The 17319-nt window shown below is 43.4% G+C and overlaps 1 protein-coding gene and 1 long non-coding RNA gene across 9 annotated transcripts in view; both read right to left on the bottom strand.

Moving 5' to 3' along the window:
- The window catches only part of LOC141047087 (uncharacterized), a 503667-nt gene that overhangs the window by 378374 nt on the left and 107974 nt on the right, over positions 1–17319 (bottom strand). The window lies entirely within an intron of this gene.
- On the bottom strand, positions 1328–13935 carry LOC141047086 (uncharacterized). Its single transcript, XR_012219749.1, has 5 exons — positions 7379–13935; positions 7219–7290; positions 6860–7056; positions 2315–2476; positions 1328–2206 (listed from the first exon to the last, which is right to left on the bottom strand). It is a non-coding gene; the product is annotated as an uncharacterized lncRNA (long non-coding RNA).

The raw sequence follows: 17319 nt of genomic DNA, 5'->3' as shown, positions 1-17319 counted from the left end.
TGTGCAGTATATAGAGTGTAGTGTTTGGTGTATACGTACAGGTCATACACATCATGTGCAGTATATAGAGTAGCGTTTGGTGTATACAGGTCATACACATCATGTGCAGTATATACAGTGTAGTGTATGGTGTATACAGGTCATACACATCGTGTGCGGTGTATAGAGTGTAGTGTTTGGTGTATACAGGTCATACACATCGTGTGCGGTGTATAGAGTGTAGTGTTTGGTGTATACAGGTCATACACATCTCCGGTCATCCTTTGAAGTTGGCCAAATGAGGGACCAATTTGCGGCCTACTTTATCTCAGAAGTAGGACGTGTTGAATGGCAAGATCAAATGGTGTGAAATAGATTTCTTGTGTGTATGTTAGTAAAAAACCTATTTTGATACCTGTACCGAGTGCACTCTGTTTTTATACACTCCAATACAATAATCACCTGCCCAGGTGTACCAGTGAATTCATGATGCTGTATTTTGTTCATCATGAATGTACTAGTACTCATGGCCATGTGACTACATACACACAAGTTGTATGACCTTTATCATCTCTATATTTTGTGTTCAATGTGCAGCGACGGTGGAGATAATACAACTAAAATTTGTATCACATGGCCTGATGTTACAAATATTGCTTTTGTGATGCAATTTTATCCTTTACTTTATAAATATTAGTTGTAGGATCTCCACTGTGAATACAGTATAAACGCAGACTGGAGAGATGATAAAGTTTATACAATCTCTACAATCCACAGGCCGGGTGTCATGGTGGCGTTATCACACCTGGGCAGGTGAATACACATATGAGTTAAACTACAGCATTGCTACAGTCTGCGTGCAATAGGTAATGCAGACTGATGCGACGCTGCAGGCTAACTCACGTGTATTCACCTGCCCAGGTGTGATAAATAGTTATGATATGAGGCCAGGGTATTGTACATATGACATGTATTTTCTCCATCATCTCTTCAGTCTATTCGCCAGAGACTGAACAGATGATGTGGTTAATTACAAGGTATAGCTAGAATCCCCTGGCCTTGTGTCACAAAGAGTGAAATGATAATGGTCAAAACACACCATCATTAATTCACTCTTTATGATACATGGCAAGGTAACAATAGATGTGCCTTGCACTCAACACCATCCTCTATTCAGTCTGTGCAATATTAGCAGACTGAAGAGAGTGGTGGTGAAAATACAAGTCATATAGTGGTGTTTTTGACTACACATATCTCCATGAATGACACAAGAAACATGTATCAGGTAATGGAGCTATGTGGTGACAAAAACACAAAGTGTATGGCGCAGTATGTGTACGGCGCAGTGTGTGTAGCTGGCGAAAGACACATTAATCAAATATTATTATGGTAAACCATAAATTCACATTTATTTAAAAAAAATAATTTATTTGGACTGATGTTTTGGGGAAGATGGAGGCAATTTTGGGATGTGGAGAGCTAAGGAATGGCTTAAAAGGGGGAAGGGGTTCTAGGGGAAGGGGCGACAAAAGTAGTGGGGAAGGGAGCTCAGGGATGGAACTGGAAGCAGGTTGAGACACAGTGGGAGATGATGGTGGAGGGAGGGTAAGAGTCATGGAATGCAGGTGGCCGTGCAGTGGTATGCAGCAGAAGTCGGTAGTGACGTGAAGCGAGTCAGTGGTGGCACAGGTGGAAATGCCACCACTGACTGCTGCCCATACTGACTCTGCTGCATAGCCTGCAAGAAAGCATTCTTGCAGGCCTGCATCACATTCAGCTGGAGATCTGGACTAAGGTGTTCTGCCATGGCCCGTTCAATTTTGCTGAAAAAATGGTGCGCTGGTCTGTTGAGGTCGGCTTCTAGACGGTCAAGGCGACTGTCGACAGAGCGGAAGCGGTGGTCCATGTAGTTAAAACCGCGTTCCATGAGGGCAAAACAGCTTTCTACTCTGTCTGCCAGCGCCTTGAGTCCATTCTGAAAGGCCAAGCTCAAGTGAAGGAACTCTGGCATGACATTCCTGTCCGAGGCCCTCTGCCGCTGGCGGGAAGTGCCCGCAAAACCAGAGACCTGGGACGGGGAAGACCTGAAAGACCAGCTTCCTGGTCTCCAGTTGTCTGTGTTGCTGACCTGCAAGATGCTTTCTGGCTGTCGGATGGCTGGGACGGGTACGAGGCAGCTTGATGAAGGACCGCACCAGGGACAGGTTGCAGGGTGCAGCTCCAGGTGCTGTGAAAAGCAAAGAAAAACATTATTATGATGCATTTATAAGTGCCAACTGCTTTGGAATACAAAAGCACTGATTAAAAAAACAATACAATACACCAAAATACTTACGCTCTGGTGGCAAGGACCGGTCTTAGGAACGCCAACTCCCGATGATATTGATATTTTGTTCTGGTCCTTGCCGCTGAACTACTGCAAACCTGGCCCTCATCACGAACATCCCTGTTGTGAAGCGGTTCTTCATCGAGTGCCAACGAGTTCTGACTTTGTTCACTGTGGGGAAAAAGAAAGAAAAGAATTATACAATGCACTGATGGCCAAGTCTCTATAATCACACACACCTGTGTGAGCACAGCCAAGAGTCACTGCGGCATCACACAACAATGCAATAGACAATGCACTGTTGGCCATGATAACACAAATGTGTATGATGCTAGAATATATCTAGCATGACACACACCTGTGTCATCACGGCCAAGGTGACTGCAGCATCACAAAACAATACAATATACAATGCACTCATTGTTGACCATGATAACACAATTGTGTACCATGCTAGAATATATCTAGCATGACACACACCTGTGTCATCATAGTCAAGGTGACTGCGGCATCACACCACAATACAATTATAGATCTGGAGTTGGTAATGTATGAGGAAAAATACAACATAGTAGGAATAACTGAGACATGGTTAGAGGACAGCTATGACTGGGCGGCTAACTTGCAAGGATATGATTTGTTTAGGAGGGATCGTAAAAAAGGAAAGGGGGTGGAGTCTGTCTATATATAAAGTTCACCTTAAAGCCCACAATAAGAGAAGATATACAAGAGGGAAATGAAGAGGTGGAGTCTATGGGTGGAGATACAAGGAGGGAAAAGTAATAAAATCCTCATAGGGGTTTGTTATAAGCCACCAAATATAACAGAAACCACTGAAAATGTATTATTGAAACAAATAGACAAAGCAGCAAATCCCAATGAGGTGATTATTATGGGGGACTTCAACTACCCCGACATAGACTGGGAAACTGAAATCTGCGTATCTCAGAAAGGAAACCAATTTCTGTCAGTGACCAAGGATAATTATCTGTCACAACTTGTGCAGGGCCCAACTAGAGGGACAGCCCTTCTGGGCTTAATTTTAAGCAACAGGCCAGATAGGAAAACAGAAGTACGAGTCGATGGGCACCTAGGGAACAGTGACCACAATATAATACAATTCCACTTGTCCGTCAGTAAGGTGCCCTGGAAGGGGGTTACAAAAACGCTGAATTTCAGGAAAGCAAAGTTTGATCAGCTTGGAGAGGACCTTCGCAGAATTGATTGGGACAATGTCCTCAAAAATAGGAGCACAGAAAATAAATGAGAAATATTTAAATCAGTTTTACACACCCACTGCGAGCTAGCAGAAATAAAAGGGCTAGGAACAGAAGAACACCAATGTGGCTAAGTAAGGATGTAAAAAGGGCAATAAATAACAAGAACAAGGCATTTAAGAAGCTAAAACAAGAAGGCAATGAAGAAGCATTAAAAAGTTATAGAGAAAAAAATAAAATGTGTAAAAAAACAAATACATTTAGCAAAAGTGGAAACTGAGAGACTCATTGCTAAGGAAAGTAAAACAAACCCCAAACTATTCTTTAATTATATAAACAGTAAAATGATTAAAATTGATGGTGTCGGCCCTTTAAAGAACAATGAGGGTGAAATCATAGAGAGCGATGAGGGAAAAGCAAATGTTTTAAATACTTTTTTCTCAACTGTGTTCACACAGGAAAAGGATTTGCCAGGGGAAATGCAGAGTGATAATGTAAACTCCCCATTAAGTATTACCTGCCTAACCCAGGAAGAAGTGCAGAACCGCCTTAGTAAGATTAAAATTGACAAATCACCAGGCCCTGATGGCATTCACCCTCGGGCATTAGGGTGTGTGCACACGCTGCGGATACTGCTGCGGTTCCACAGCAGATTTGGCCGCTGCGGGTCCGCAGCAGTTTTTGCTGCGGTGTACAGTACCATTATTCCCTATGGGACTAAAAAAAAAATCGCAGTGCAGACGGTGCGGATTTTTCTGCGCGGTTTTTCTGCGGTTTTGAAACCGCAGAAAGAATTGACATGTCAATTCTTTCTGCGGGATCCGCAGCGGTTTGCCATCTCCTCCATTGTGGAGATGAAAAACCGCAGGGCAAAACTGCAGAGCAATCCGCAGGTAAAACTGCAGGTCTTTTGACCTGCAGATTTACCTGCGGATTTTATAAAATCCGCGCGGCCAAATCCGCACCCCATTCCGCAGCGTGTGCACGTAGCCTTAAGGGAGTTAAGTAATGTGATAGACAGGCCTCTATTCCTTATATTTAAAGACTCTATAGAAACAGGGTCTGTTCCTTTTGATTGGCAGCAAGCAAATGTGGTACCAATATTCAAAAAGGGGTGTAAAAGGGAACCTGGAAACTATAGGCCGGTAAGCTTAACATCTGTTGTGGGTAAAATTTTTGAAGGGTTTCTAAGGGATACCATTATGGAATATCTCAATGTTAATAAATGTTTAACTCCATATCAACATGGATTTATGAAGGATCGCTCCTGTCAAACTAACCTGATCAGCTTCTATGAGGGTGTAAGCTCTCAAATGGACCAAGGAGAATCATTGGATGTCATTTATCTCGACTTCTCTAAAGCATTTGACACTGTCCCACATAAAAGATTGGTAAGTAAGATGAGAAAGCTTGGGCTAGGGGAAAATGTGTGTAGATGGGAAGGTAGCTGGCTTAGTGATAGAAAACAGAGTGGTTATTAATGGTACATACTCAGATTGGGCCAGGGTTACTAGTGGGGGACCACAGGGTTCTGTAGTGGGCCCCCTACTATTTAATATATTTATTAATGATCTAGTGGATGGCTTACACAGTAAAATATCAGTATTTGCAGATGATACAAAACTATGTAAGGTAGTTAACACAAAGGAGGACAGTTTGCAACTACAGACAGATTTGAGTAAATTGGAGAATTGGGCTGAAAAATGGCAAATGAGGTTTAACACAGATAAGTGTAAGGTTATGCACATGGGAAGGAGAAACAGATGCTACAATTACTTACTAAACGGGAAACTGCTGGGGAAATCAGACATGGATAAAGACTTAGGCATCTTAGTCAATAAGAAGCTAAATTGGGGTGCCCAGTGTCAGGCAGCTGCCACCAAAGCAAATAGGGTCATGGGATGCATTAGAAGAGGTCTGGGGACACGAGATGAAAACATAATTCTCCCTCTGTACAAATCACTTGTCAGACCACACTTGGAGCAGTGTGTGCAATTTTGGACGCCGGTGCTCAAGAAAGACATTACTGAACTTGAAAGGGTTCAAAAGTGGGCTACTAAAATGATAAATGGAGTTGGTTCACTACAATACCCAGAAAGGTTATCAAAATTAGGTCTATTTACTCTAGAAAAGAGAAGACTTAGGGGAGACTTAATATATATGTACAAGTATATCAGAGGGCAATACAGAGATCTCTCCAATGAACTGTTTGTACCAAGGACTGTGACAAGAACAAGGGGGCAGTCTCTTTGTTTGGAGGAAAGTCAATTTCTGCACCAGCATAGAAGAGGGTTCTTCACGGTAAGAGCAGTGAGGCTCTGGAATTCTCTTCCTGAGGAAGTGGTGATGGCCAACTCACTGAATGAATTTAAGAAAGGAATGGATGCTTTTCTTGTGAGTAACAGTATAGAAGGTTACGAATAACATAATATTATAGGTAGATGGTTGACCCAGCTTAGGGAGAAGGAATTTTTTTACCTATGGAGAAAATTGTCTTCTACTCTGTGGGTTTTTTGCCCTCCCCAGGATCAACAATGCAGAACAGCTGCACTAAAAATAGGCTCAACTAGATGGACATAAGGTCTTCCTTCAGCCTTCAAAACTGTATTACTATGTTACTATGTTACAATAGACAATGCGCTGAGAGCACAGAATGACAATTGTGCAGAAATATCCTGCAGTAAAACATATAACAGTAGTCAGCAAGTGCTGATAAAAAGATTATATCAAATACAGGGTATTTAGTCGATACTTTTTTTGCAAAAAAATGTATACCAAGCTGCTCCACCGCATCAAGGTAACCCCTATTGATGCAGTCCCTATCTAATGTATTTAAAACCTGAACATGTGAACAGTGTCTAAATGAACAGGATGAAGACAGGCGCTTCCTAGTATGGGCACGTGGTGTAAGTATCAACTAATTACCCTGTATTTGTTATCTTTTTATCAGCACTTGCTGACTATTGTTATGTTTTACTGCAGGATATTTCTGCATAATTGTCATTCTGTGCTCTCTGTGTTTGACTCAGTGGGTGGTGTGAACAGTGTCCTACCGACTTGTTCATATGTGTGCATGTCACATGTGTTTTTAATAGACAATGCACTGTTGGCCAAGATAACACAATTGTGTACCATGCTAGAATATATCTAGCATGACACACACCTGTGTCATCATGGCCAAGGTGACTGCGGCATCACAAAATACAATATACAATGCACTCATTGTTGACCATGATAGAACAATTGTGTACCATGCTTGAATATATCTAGCAGGACACACACCTGTGTGATCATGGACAAGAGTCACTGCCGCATCACAGAGCATTGAAATACTTACGAAAATCCTTGCAGACCCTTTGACAGGCCTTGTCCCAGCCATCCATCAGCGCTGCGGCCACCTCATTCCAGAGCTGCCTGGTCACCAACGTGTTCGCGTGCGGCGGATCATGGCTGTCCCACAACGGGACTCGCTCCTGGACCAAGTTGATGAGGGCTTCGTTGTTCCGGGGCGATTTCTTGGTCCCATTGGGGATCCTAGAGAAAAAAGAAAAACATTAGAATCTTGTAAAGATTTTAAAATGAAAAAGATACAGAAAAGAAGCAAGATTGAAGATAAAAACAGGACAAAAAAAGTCAGGGTTAAAAAAAATAAATAAATAAATAAAAAAGGGACTTTCACAATCATTCGATACTTACAGGCCGTGTCACCGCCCACACTTGGACTGGCTGCTCCTACTGTTCGTACTCACTTGGCGTGGCCGATGAGGTCTGAAAAAGAAGAAAAATTAATTTGCCACACGTGTACATGTAGCTGCGAATACTTACCCAAAAAACTGTAGGGCAGGGAGGTACTCACTTCACGCTCTGCTTGGGCCAGCTCATCCCGGGACGGTGTGTACTCCTCTGAAGAAGACATGCTGCAATACAACAACAAAAACATTTGTACATAAAAAATTTTATAAAAAGGACAGGCAGACATTAAGTTCAGAATACTCACATTCTTGAAGTTGTTGCTTCTCAGAAATTATGGCTGCTGTTCTGTTTTCCAGGCTGTCTGTAGATAGTGGTCTGCCAGTGCAAACACCTTTTATCTACACTACCCCCCCAAACAATGTTGCTTTGTGTAGGAGGCAGTTTAAACCAGTGTCTAGACATTGTTTACTCAAAAATCGCATGCGCTCAAAAGCGCTGGAGTGCGCATGACCAAGCGCATGCCTACAACCCCATAGACTGTAATGTGTTATTTTAGAGCATTCCGTGCGCACTTGACCGTATGTGTTTTTTTAATGCGGTTGGGCGGAACAAAAAATGCAACATGTAGGGTCTAGGGCATCTAGGCACACACCTGGAAAAAGCGCATGCACATGAAAATGCTGCTGAATGCGTACAAGCGCTAGACCATGCTCCTGCCATGTTAAACATGGGGGCACATGGTGCATGCGACCGATAGCGCTCGATGCGCTGCGTGCAAAAATGTTAATGTGAAACCAGCCTAACCAGTCCATTCAAAAAATATACATTATTTTGGAGTATATGAGAGATTTGGGTGGTGGCAATGGATTTAGCCAGTGCTGCAAAATACTCTCTCTGGTAGCTGAGGCACATATTATCAACATGGCCTAAAGATGTTTTGGGATTTTGTGTTGAGAGCTGTCTAAAATATTGCCCATTGTGGTGTCAAAAAAAGCAGTATCCCTCTTAGATTCTGCAGTTCGGTGTGGATAGACTGACATTTTTTGCACTTTGATGTTTTTTGCCACTGCACTTGGGGACACTTTCAAAGTTTTCCCAATTTTTCGGACTGACTGACCTTCATTTCTTAAAGTAATGGTGGCCACTCATTTTTCTTTACTCAGCTGCTTTTTTCTTGCCATAATACAAATTCTAACAGTCTATTCAGTAGGACTATCAGCTGTGTATCCACGAGACTTCTGCACAACACAACTGATGGTCCCAACCCCATTTATAAGGCAAGAAATCCCACTTATTAAACCTGACCGGGCACACCTGTGAAGTGAAAACCATTTCTGGTGACTACCTCTTGAAGCTCATCAAGAGAATGCCAAGAGTGTGCAAAGCAGAAATCAAAGCAAAAGGTGGCTACTTTGAAGAACCTAGAATATAAGACACAATATTTTCAGTTGTTTCACACTTTTTTGTTAATTATATAATTCCACATGTGTTAATTCATAGTTTTGATGCCTTCAGAGTGAATCTACAATTTTCATAGTCATGAAAATAAAGAAAACGCTTTGATTGAGATGTGTCCAAACTTTTGGTCTGTACTATACATAATATATATATATATATATATATATATATATATATATATATATACACACACACACACACACACACACACACACACACACACTGACTTATCTCGGCTAAAATAAAGCCTAGATCCTCAGGCTACATTCACACTATGGGCATAGCCAGGATCAAACCAGGGGGGGCAGAACCTCATACAGTTCAGCAGAATTTCATACTGCACACCTCAGCTGCTGCAGAACCTCATGTGTTAGTCTGTGTGCTACCCGGCTTTCATTCTTTTTGGTACAGATAAGATATGGATAGACAGATATGGATAAATGGATAGATAGAGCAGATTTCTAATCTGCTTTTGCTATTGAAAACATTAGATATGAGCTCAAATACCTTTCAGGTGATGCGGTTTTTTAAAAAGCTGATCTGCTTTTGCAACTGAAAAACGTATCCTCAAAAAACGCAGGAAAAACGCTGTGTGTGAATGTAGCCTTAGATCAGGAATAGAACAGTAATTTATAGAACATTTCATAACTTTCCCAAATTCCTATGAAAAAATATTCAGCATATTCTGCATTGAACTACTGTACCCAATTTATTATATATTTTAGGAGTCGGAGTCGGTCCATTTTATACCGACTCCAACTCCGACTCCACCAAAATGAGCTCCGACTCCACAGCCCTGAAAGGAAGGGCTTGTTTATAAATGTTGGGAAACGTTGTGCTGCTATGTCAAATACAAGCGTGGAGAATCTATCATCTAATACAGTAGGTCAGCTGCCAAGATGCAACCCTGCCCAGCCAGCTCAATGTAAGATAAGGGTGGTTTACCTCCCTTTGTGCGCAGTAAGGGCACAAAGGGAGAGACATCACTTCTCAAATGACATAGTCTCCTGCATTTCCTCCACGTCTGTATAGTTTGCCATAAGGCGGGGTGGTTTCTTATTGTATGTCTGCAATAAGGTCATTGTTGGCCATATGTAGTAATACTGGTAAGGATACATGAGGCCTTAATTGTTGGTCTAAAAGTACATTCAGAAATGTGAGTTACCTCTTAACCAATCAATGGTGTATCTGAGATTTGCTGCTAGATTGTACTTTCCAATGTCTGGGAAATTGATGCCACCCTCCTCCTTTGGGGCTTGTAGTTTGATTAGACCTATACTTATACGTGTACGCTTTTTTTCTCCCCAAATAAAACTCCTAAAAGCAGTATTAAGAGCTTTAACATCCGCTCGTAACAACAAAATAGGTAGTTTGGAAACTATACAGTAGTTTTGGAAATACTATCATCTTAAATGACATCATCTGGAAAAAGACAAAGTAGTGTTTCCAGGAGTTTAGATTAAATGTGGACGTAGTTAGGGGTCGAATATTAATATGGTATAAGGACGCCAAATCTGCCGGGAGATGGACACCCAAATATTTGATAGATGATGTGCTCCATTGGAAAGGAAGTTTCGAGTTATTTAATTTCCCTTGCTCAAACAGAGCCAGGGCATCTGATGTATTATAATTTATTTTAAAGCATGAGCATTTACCAAAATGATTTAGGGCCTCCATGATAACTGGTATTGCCGCATTGGGATTGGAGATGAATAGGTATATATCGTCGGCAAATGCCGCAGTTTTGAGTGAGGTGGAACCTACCTCTATACCCCTGTATATTGAAGAATTTTGGAGAGTTCTAAGTAAAGGATCTAAAGCGAGATTAAAAAGTAAGGGTGATAAGAGGCAGCCCTGTCGCATTCCTCTCTGGATTTCAAATGTGGAAAAGAGTATACCATTTATGGCCAGCCTGGACACCGGGCTTTTATATAACAACTGTATTGCCTCACAGAACCATGAATCAAAGTTTCTAAACTCCAGGATATTGAGGAGATAATCCCATGCAACCATGTCAAACAGTTTTTTCAGCCAGGGGCGTATATAGGGGGGGCAGCCGGGGCAGTTGCCCCGGGCGCAGCCGGCAGGGGGCGCAGTCCGGGCTGCAATGCAGCGGTCCACAGTGTCCTCCCTGGCGGCTGCGTTCTGCCGCCCCCACGGCCTGAGAGTCGGCGGCTCTGTGTGTCAGCTGTCAAGCTGACAGATGGCACAGAGAAGGTTCGCGTGCCGGCTCCCAGGGAACAATTGTACTGGCGTCTGTATAGACGCCAGTACAATTGCAGCTCTGACCGCCGGGCCAGAGCGACGTCAGCAGCGTGACTTGTCATGCTGCTGACGTCACTCCCCGGCACCCAGAGTGCTCAGTGAACTCTCAGCGCTGGTGGTAAGTGTGCTCCAATGTGGAGCTGAAGAAACCACCGAAGATGGGGGGTGTTAATGTGTGGCGATGGGGTTAATGTGTAGTGGGGTTAATCAGTGGGGATGGGGTTAATGCGTGGGGGGTTAATGAGTGGGGATGGGGGTTATTGAGTGGGGGGTTAATGAGTGGGGATGGAATTAATTTGTGGAGGATTGAGTGGGGATGGAATTAATGTCTGGGGGGTTAATGAGTAGGGATGGGGGTTAATGTGTGGGGGGTACATAATGTGTTGGGGGATTTGGGAGCATGGATGGGGGGGTTAATGAGTGGGGATGGGGGTTATTGTTTGGGGGTTAATGAGTAGGGATGGGGTTAATATGTGGGGGATTTGGAGTGGGGGTACATAATGTGTGGGGGAGATTTGGGAGTGAGGATGGGGGTTATTTAATGTGTGGGGGATTTGGAGTGGGGGGTACATAATGTGTGTGAGGGATTTGGAGTGTGGATGGGGGGTTATTTAATGTGTGTGAGGGATTTGGAGTGGGGATGGGGGATTTAATATGTGTGGGGAGATTTGAGGACACAGAGTATGTATGAGGAAACAGTATGGGGGTTGGGTGCAGGCAGTATGGGGAGCGAACGGGTTAATGTATGTGGACACAGTATAAGGAGTCAGGGGTATGTGTGAGCAGACAGTATAGTGAGGGGGTAAATATATGATGAGACAGTATGGTGAACAGAGGGATGATAGAGGAGGGAGGGGAATAGTGTGAGGCGACAGTATATTGCAGACATTTTTATTCAGGAGCATTATAATGACACTTCTATCTTTAAGGGCATCGTGTGGAGATTTGCTGCAGAAGACCAGAGAAGATGGAAGTCTGCAGAGACCGCTGTGGATGAGAAAACTCATCATGGGGTCTGGACAAGAAGAAAAGGAGACCGACTGCAGAGATGACGTCATCTATAAGGTACTTGGATGTAAATGTTATTTGTGCTACTGACTTATTCTCATGTTTTTATTTGTTAGGAACATTAAAGGGGTTCTCCAGGTTTGTACGGAGTCTGCAGTCATTCTATGTGACTGCAGACTCCTGAATTCTCACAGTGCTCACTGTATGCTGTTAGGATTCTCTCATGCTGGTAATTTACATACATGCGGTCACATACTGACTAGACATGTGTGGCCTCACTCAATGAAAATGAACAGAGCGAGGCCGGGCACGTCTAGTCGGAATGTGGCCAGAAGTATATAAATCACATACTTGTGCTGACATGACTGTACATCGGCAAGGGAGAATCCTAAAAGTGTGCAGTGCATTCGTTGTGAGAATTCAGAAGCCTGCAATGTCAGGATTCAGCTCTGCAGGTTCCAGTAGTGATCACATAGACACTTCACTCATATGCGATTTTCATACTTGACAACGAGCTTCTCTTCCTGCTTACAGTTTTTTACTGAACATTGAGAGCATTAGGGAGAGCAGCTCCTGGATACATGGCTAAGTGTGCGAGTCGCATATGTACTTGGGGGGGGGGGGGCGCCGAACCAAATTCTTGCCCCGGGTGCCAGGAAGCCTAGATACGCCTCTGTTTTCAGCATCCAGGCTGACCACAATAGACTCCAAACAGCCATGAGAATTTCCTTAAGAGTTAGCTCCCAAAGCTTTCCATATGTTGCATGTTATGGATTTACATGGACAAACCCAATTTGTTGAGGCAATATCAGGTTGGGGATTATTTTTTGGACTCTATTTGCTAGTATTTTAGTGAAAATTTTAAAGTTGGAGTTTAAAAGTGAGATTGGTCTATATCCTTTCATTGGTAAAGGATCTTTGCCCGGTTTGGGGAGCACCATTATATCTGCTTCATTGAAACGTTCTGGGGGGGGGGTTCCCGATCGAACAAACTGATTAAAGACTTCACAAAGATGTGTCCCTATACTTCCAATATTTTGTAAAAGTCACTGCTATACCCATCAGAGCCAGGAGATTGGAGAGCTTCAAGGAGCTAATAGTTTGGATGACTTCTGAAGGGGATATAGGAGCGTTAAGGATTTCCCTATGTTCCTCTGTTAGTAAAGGTGCCACTTCTGTTTGTATAAAGTTTAGAATATCGTTCGCCTCTCTTTTCTCTGCTTTGTACAGGGAGCCAAAAAATGATCTAAATTCCTCTACAATCTCCTCATTCTCTGTCAACACTCTGCCCCCTTTGGTCCAAATTTTGTGAATCCTTGTGGCCTTTCTGTATGGTCTAGTAAGAGACACAAGTAATTTGCCAGGTTTATTGCCCCATTTAAAACATTTTTGCTTTTGGAGATCAATACTATAAGTTGTCCATTCATGAGCTAGTGCATCCGCTAATTCCTTTACCTCGATATATTGTTTTTTCGTGAGGGGTGAATTATTAAGTTTAAGATTTTTATATGCTAAAGTTAAAGCCCTCTGCGCTGCCAGAGTCCGCTCCTGCAACTGTTTTATTTATGACATATATACGCAATTATTTGCCCTTTCAACACTGCTTTAGAGGTATCCCAGAAAAGAATTGGTGTTTCACAGTGTATTTGGTTATCAGATTTGTACGTATCCCATGAGAATTGTATGAATTTTTTGAAATAATCTGAGTGATATAAGTATGATGGAAACTTCCATTTCCTATGAAAATAGATTGGGTTAGTTTTAGGCTGAACGTTATTGGTGCATGATCTGAGATGTGCACATCCAGAAATTTGGTATGTGTGATTCTTGGCATGAGTGAGGTGAACAACCAGTAATCAATTCTAGCATGGGAGTTGTGAACACGTGAATAGTGAGAGTAATCTCTCAACAGGGTGTTGCACTCTCCAGACATCCAACAATCCCAGATGATCAAAAAAAGATTGTATTAGTCTCCCTTGCGTAGGTATATGAGATTGAGAATTAGATCTATCCATCTCGATGTCATGCACCTCATTAAAATCGCCACCCACAATCATATGGGAGGTGTCCCAACCTGCAATCTGTTATAGCACATTAGCCTAAAAGAGCGGATCCGACGAATTTCACGCATAAATATTAATTACACTGTAGGTTGTCCCCTCTATAACCAGCTTAACGCAGACAAACCTCCATGAAGGATCTTCTACACATCCACCATCTCATGGCCAATATTCCTGTTGATCATAATAGCGACACCCCTCTGTTTTTTAGTAAAAGAAGCTTCTGCAGATACCATAAAATTTTTGGCTGGAAAACACCGGATGGTTGCCCTTCACCCACTGAGTCTCCTGCAAAAGTACAATATGAAAATTTTCTCGATGCAGATAATTAAAAATTTGTTTTCCTTTTGACCAGGGAAGTTTCAAGGACAACCTCCAGAGCCTTCACTGGGTCATCAAAAGCCCAGATTTTCCCAGATAGGTTAAAGCGCAGTATCGCAGGATACTGTAGGCCGAACCAGATGTTTTTGTAGCCAGCAACTTACACACCGGGTTGAAGGCCCTGCGTCTGGTCATCACCATGGCCGAATGGTCCTGAAGCATCAGAACTTTGTGCCCTTCGTAGGATAGGTGCGCTTTCTTCCTGTAAGCAGTGAGTAGACAAATTTTGTCTTGAAAGTCAAGGACCTTGAATATCACCGGTCTGGGTCTGGCATTGTCTTTACCTCTGCGGGCGTACTCTATGTGCTCTCTCAACTGCCATTGAACCTGATGTTAGGTGAATGTCCAAGGCTTCCGGCAGCCACTCAGATGTTAATTTTAGCAATTTAGAGGGATGTATGGACTCCAGTAGTGTTAGGAACGGCGGAACGCACTAAATAAAAATAAATAATAAAGTGCGTTCGCTGCTCGGGGTGGTGCAGTAGGTGTAACAACCGCTGCTGAGTGATGACAAAGGAGCAATATGGCGGTATGATACACACGGGTTCAAGTTCACCCGGAGTGCGCAGAGCGGGCTCTGTTCACACACAGAGGTGCCGCAACAAAAACATACAAAACACTGAACCTGTTAGTGACACAGGCTTCAGGTAGCATACAAACACTGAACCTGTTAGTGACATAGGCTTCAGGTAAATGCACACACGGTATCTGGTCACAGGAGCAGGTCCCAAGACAGAAGAGCTGCGTCCCTCTAGACCTACCGTGTGTGCGGCGTTGCCGCTGCCAACGCCAAGAAGGGCTGCAACTGCCGCTCGACGACAAAGCCAGATAGCAAGCGCGATGTCGGATGCTAGCGTAGCAGTGCAGTGTGCACAGTGGCTTAAGACTTGCCACTGACTTCTAAACTAATTCCCTATCACCATGCGTAATATCAGAGGGAAGGGGTTTCATAATAAGTCAGTCATCACAATCATTCATCCATCACCATTCACACATAGCAAGTATAGTTTATACTAGCACATGGCGGAACAGCCATGAGCGCCTTTTATAGCAGCCGGGACCTTCCGCACGCCTCCAGATCTCTGAGATGGACGAATGAGATTTGGAGCAGGACCTGATCACATGACTCCCGATCTCTAATGGGAGATCGTCCCGTGAGCATGCACAGAAGGACAGAAGAACTTAGCCTCAGGAGAGATTTGCTGCAAGGCAATCTCCTCTGCAGTGGGTAAACAGCAGCAGAATGTGAGGGTCTGGAACCCTGCAGAGAAAAGGCAGAAATCCGACGCCTAACAAGAAGTCCTATCAGTTTCAAGTTATTGTGTCTAGGTCAGTTTTCTAAATCGTCCACGATGGACTGAAGCTCTGTGTCGACTATCTCTTTTGCCTCTAGACGTTTTGCCATTTCCCTGGTAACAACCTCCAAATCAAAGATACGTTGTTCGGCCTCATCCAGGCGAGTGCCCTATTAACTTGTGATATTATTGAGTCAATTGAGGTTTGAAGAGTGGCAAATATAGAATCTATTTCGGGCATAAGGATTCCATGATGGCATCCGCTATTGAATGAGAAGTCTCGCTACTGTTATCAGAGGCAGATTTAGGCAAAGATGAGCCTTGTTGGTTTCGACAAAAGGTCCGGCCTCCTTTAGTTTGTTTGCCTATAAAATTATCCATATCCAGCGACAATGGTGATAAGATAGAAGGCGGTGATGTCTCAGTTAAAAAATGTTACATTAGAAACTGCTGTGTAGCATATAACTCCTATATGGAGCGTATAGAATATTAATCTCTTGCTGCTGACCTTTATTTATAGAAGTTAAGTAACCTTGAAAGTCTGAGAGGACTAATATAAACCTCTAAGTTGTAAACAAATTAATGTGTCACTGAGTGAGGACTTCACCTGGTTAAACCAGGGGAAGAGTCTTGAGGAGATCATTTGCATATTCCCAGTGCCTTCTGGGATAAGTGAAGAGTCTCCGCGAGCTCAACGATCACTGGGTTTTGGCCGTTGCAGCTGAAAAGAGGAAATCGGAGAAACCAGGGGAAGAGTCTTGAGGAGATCATTTGCATATTCCCAGTGCCTTCTGGGATAAGTGAAGAGTCTCCGCGAGCTCAACGATCACTGGGTTTTGGCCGTTGCAGCTGAAAAGAGGAAATCGGAGAAACCAGGGGAAGAGTCTTGAGGAGATCATTTGCATATTCCCAGTGCCTTCTGGGATAAGTGAAGAGTCTCCGCGAGCTCAACGATCACTGGGTTTTGGCCGTTGCAGCTGAAAAGAGGAAATCGGAGAAACCAGGGGAACAGTCTTGAGGAGATCATTTGCATATTCCCAGTGCCTTCTGGGATAAGTGAAGAGTCTCCGCGAGCTCAACGATCACTGGGTTTTGGCCGTTGCAGCTGAAAAGAGGAAATCGGAGAAACCAGGGGAACAGTCTTGAGGAGATCATTTGCATATTCCCAGTGCCTTCTGGCATAAGTGAAGAGTCTCCGCGAGCTCAACGATCACTGGGTTTTGGCCGTTGCAGCTGAAAAGAGGAAATCGGAGAAACCAGGGGAAGAGTCTTGAGGAGATCATTTGCATATTCCCAGTGCCTTCTGGGATAAGTGAAGAGTCTCCGCGAGCTCAACGATCACTGGGTTTTGGCCGTTGCAGCTGAAAAGAGGAAATCGGAGAAACCAGGGGAAGAGTCTTGAGGAGATCATTTGCATATTCCCAGTGCCTTCTGGGATAAGTGAAGAGTCTCCGCGAGCTCAACGATCACTGGGTTTTGGCCGTTGCAGCTGAAAAGAGGAAATCGGAGAAACCAGGGGAACAGTCTTGAGGAGATCATTTGCATATTCCCAGTGCCTTCTGGGATAAGTGAAGAGTCTCCGCGAGCTCAACGATCACTGGGTTTTGGCCGTTGCAGCTGAAAAGAGGAAATCGGAG

Source organism: Dendrobates tinctorius, unplaced genomic scaffold (genome assembly GCF_039654945.1).
Source record: "Dendrobates tinctorius isolate UK_male_01 unplaced genomic scaffold, ASM3965494v1 ptg000126l, whole genome shotgun sequence".
NCBI lineage: Eukaryota > Metazoa > Chordata > Amphibia > Anura > Dendrobatidae > Dendrobates > Dendrobates tinctorius.
The sequence above is the reverse complement of the archived record's forward strand: the minus strand, read 5'-3'. Positions and strand labels throughout refer to the sequence as shown.